The 4,179-nt window shown below is 41.9% G+C and overlaps 1 long non-coding RNA gene across 1 annotated transcript; it reads right to left on the bottom strand.

Moving 5' to 3' along the window:
• Nucleotides 1-515: 515 nt before the first annotated feature.
• On the bottom strand, nucleotides 516-1,080 carry LOC132098482 (uncharacterized). Its single transcript, XR_009422932.1, has 2 exons — nucleotides 1,006-1,080; nucleotides 516-747 (listed from the first exon to the last, which is right to left on the bottom strand). It is a non-coding gene; the product is annotated as an uncharacterized LOC132098482 (long non-coding RNA).
• Nucleotides 1,081-4,179: the final 3,099 nt, after the last annotated feature.

Here is a 4,179-nt window from a genome sequence, read left to right as displayed (position 1 = left end):
AAGGTTACTATATTGTTTGCAAATTCCATGTGCATCTGACTGACAGATGAGTATATAAATTGATGTTCATGTTGTGGTTATTTCAGCAGACATACATTCACATGCACAGGAAAAGGTCAGAGAAGAGTTACAATCAGGCAAGAGCTAGGACATTTTATCATAATTTATTAACAATCTTGAATACACCTTTTGTAGCACAAATAGCTACAACAGAGGGATGTGTTTGTTTGGGTGTCAAACCTTATTTGACCTTGAACAACCAAATAAATAAATAAACAAATTTAAGAAAATAACTGAGAAAGATGTTTAATATTTAATTATTTTATTACAGCAGTCTATAATAGTTTTTATTTATTAACATTTTATTATGAAGAGACAGAGAAAATACATACAGGAAATACATAGTCTTGATTGCAGGTACTATTATTGTACAAAATGACTGCAGATATTGCAAACTTATTATATAAAGTGTTTGTTTTATATAATTATTTGTCTATAACATTGATTTTGTTTGATAACTGTTTATTAAAATACAAAGTTTGTGTTCCTCAAATCATGATACTAAAAAAACGCCAACACCAGAACAACATGCACACCATTTTGTTCAGTAAAGTATGAATAGAAATGTGTGTGGCATTGAGTTTTTGCTGCAACGGTAGAATCTGCAGTGGAGCCGGACTCACTGGAACAGGATGTAGAAAAACAGAGGAGACCACAGCAGGAGGAAGCTTCTCTTATACACACCATCTAATCAAGACAATAAGGAAACTACTGTTAATGACCGCTACTACTACTGATATTTATTAGAGACAAATTTAATCACAGTTTTTTAAAAGCAAAATAAATAAACTCTGAAGGCATTAGACTAATAAGTTTCTCACTTATTATTCAGGACTACTCTTAAAATCTGATATTATGCTACTTTGAGCAGTCACTTGTGTTTTTAGTATTATTGTTTGTCACTGTGGACAGAATGGTCAGACATGGTCAAATAAATAGCAATACCTGCTGCATTGCAAAGGTCAGTGTCACAGCACACAGTCTCAGTAATCCCATCTTTTTTATGAAGGGTCCCAGGTTTACACTCAGGTGCACAGCCTTTAAATTTGGCTGTCACCTGAATGGAACCTGCAAAAAAGACAAACTTTTAATTTAATAGGATGTTGAAACAATTCCAACATTTGCAGTTATGTGAATAGATCAAAATCCAGAGCAAGCGTGGCCGTTTGTAACCTGAATCCACTTCCAGTTATTTAAGCCGTACAAAAACACTTCCGTTACACTACTTGATTTTCATCGTTTTTATATTATTTAAATGAATCGTCATAATCATAAACATAGTTTGTAGCTCAAATACTTTTACCGTTTACACTTTGTTATGCTAGTTATTTACCTTTACTTACCTTTAGAAGAAGTCACATATAGCAGCTCTGTGATAAGTTACATTTCCATTGAATCAGTCAATTATAACAGTTTTGTAACAATTATAACAGTAATCATATTGGACTCACCAATTCCCAACGCTGGTGTTTGAGTCATGCACTTGGATCCACTTGGACATGTTTCCACCTTTGGATTTTCACATGGATCCGTGCACGTATAACAGTCCAGAGACTGTCCTTTAGTAATAAAAGACAGAGAGGGTGAGAAACATATGTGATCTGTATTTGTACCCAGAAACATTACAAATGCGATTTGTCTTTGTACCTGCAGTGAAAAGCACAGACAGAAGAAAAACTGAGATCTGCAGATCCATCTTTGACCAGGAGGTGAATGAAATAACATGTTGGTGCTCATTTTATGGCTTCTCAAAACGGGGGGGGGGGGGGGGGGGGGCTTCAGCTTACGTAAATTTCTTGGAAGTGAATAAGGGGGTGGGGAGGAATTACAAGGAATTATTAGCAATATATAGGTCTTCCTAAACCATTTTAAAGACATAGTTCACCCAAACATGATTTCATATATTGTTTCATTTCATATTTAATAATTTTATTCCAAACCTCTCTACCAACATAATTTTCTCTCTAGCAAAATACTTATTTAAATATTATCATAAATATTAAATATTTATTTACTAACTGTACACATTATAATAAGGTTCCATTTGTTAACTGTATTTAATGCATTAATTAACATTACCAATGAGCAGTACAATGTTACAAAACTTATTAATCTTAGTTATAAGTCCACTAAAGGAGGTAGAGCTTTCTCACATTTGGCTCCCAAACTCTGGAATAGCCTTCCTGATAATGTTCGGGGTTCAGACACACTCTCTCTGTTTAAATCTAGATTAAAAACACATCTCTTTCGCCAAGCATACGAATAATGTATCTTAAATTGTGAGTGTAGTTGCATCTGATCAAATGTGCATTTTTATTCATTGGCTTGGGTTAAACTAATTGTACTTTGTTGGATCAGCAGCTATGCTAATGATGTCTCTATTTTGTTTCTATGTTTTGCCACGGGAAACTAGGATTTACACAAGCTCCAGTCTGGATCCAGAACACCTGAGAAGAGATGATGCTGACTGCATCATATAATAACTATTAATTAATAATACTGATAGTTCATCGTCTAGCTGACTACGTCTTTGTGACGAGTGGGGCGGGGCCGAAAGACATGGGAGCGAGGCCGGTGGAGTGATTGGAGATGAGCTACACCTGTTCGACCCGCCGGTCTCGAGGCCCACGGAGGAGATGGAAGGATATAAAACTGGAGCGACGACAGTGAAGGACGAGAGAGGACCAGGCCTGGGCTTTTAGTTGTGTTTAGGTTTTTATTTGCGCGCACCAGTCGTCCGTGAGGGGCTGGTGCGCTGTTTTGTGTTTATTTTGCTTTATTAAAATGTTGTTTGATTGTCCGCCGGTGCCCGCCTCCTTCTTCCTGATGAATATGAAAGGTTTTATCGTTACAGTGGTGCCGAAGCCCGGGACAAGGAGGGACGCGCTGCTGAAGATCCCTCGCCGCTGTGGTGAATCCGCGGTGCCATCGAGCAGGCGAGGAGGATGACGTCATGGACGCTCGAGGTGGTGGGCTGGAACGAGTTGCCGGGGACGGGCGAGCTCGCTACCGGCCGCCCACGATAGGGAGGGGCGGCTGCCGTCCGTGAGGGAGCGGAGGAGTCTGCGCCGTTCGCCAGGTGGCCGGAGCCTGCTGCCATCCGCCGGAACGGGGAGGAGCAGGGAACGGGGGACTCCTGCCGGCTGCCCAAAACCGGAGGAGCCGTCGCCGTCCACCGGGCGGCGGAGGAGTGTCGTGCCGTCCGCCGAGGGCCGTCCAGTGCCACCGCCAGGCACCGCGGAGGAGATCGCCCAGCTGGTGGAGGGCCCAGCAGCGGTGCGTCTGGGAACCAGATTTTTTTTTTTTTTCTCCTCTCTCCCCTCTCTCATCTCTGTCGCTCCTCCTTCCGTCTCCTTTTCTCTCGCCTCGTCTGTCCTACCCCCAGGTTCCCGCAGGTCCCCGTGAGCGGCCCCCCCCCGGAGGGAGGGGGGGGGAGTAGAGCGCAGTCTCGGGAGTACCCCCCGGCCTGCGAGGGGCGATGGGGGTATGTGACGAGTGGGGCGGGGCCGAGGGACATGGGAGCGAGGCCGTGGAGTGATTGGAGATGAGCTACACCTGTTCGACCCACCGGTCTCGAGGCCCATGGAGGAGATGGAAGGATATAAAACTGGAGCGACGACAGTGAAGGACGAGAGAGGACCAGGCCTGGGCTTTTAGTTGTGTTTTGGTTTTTATTTGCGCGCACCAGTCATCCGTGAGGGGCTGGTGCGCTGTTTTGTGTTTATTTTGCTTTATTAAAATGTTGTTTGATTGTCCGCCGGTTCCCGCCTCCTTCTTCCGGATGAATATGAAAGGTTTTATCGTTACAGTCTTGTATTATTATTATTTATTTATTTTTTTTCTAAAATCCTGTCAAACGTGCACAAACTACTAGCTACTACTAAATATTGTAGAAACACAATTTTCTGTAAAGTTGCTTTGTAACGATTTGTATTGTAAAAAGCGCTATACAAATAAAAAAAAAAAAAAAAAAAAAAAGGGAAATGTTGGAATCAGCAATAACTAAGACTGTTTTCACATATAGTCTGACCTACTAGAAATTATGGAAGATGTATTGGACAGGGAAGGGCATGAGGAAGAGCTTTAGCATTTAGCAATTCAACTCCCTTTTTTTCTCAG

This window comes from Carassius carassius, chromosome 22 (genome assembly GCF_963082965.1).
Source record: "Carassius carassius chromosome 22, fCarCar2.1, whole genome shotgun sequence".
In the NCBI taxonomy this organism is placed as follows: Eukaryota; Metazoa; Chordata; class Actinopteri; order Cypriniformes; family Cyprinidae; genus Carassius; species Carassius carassius.
This window is presented reverse-complemented; position numbering and strand designations above follow the sequence as displayed.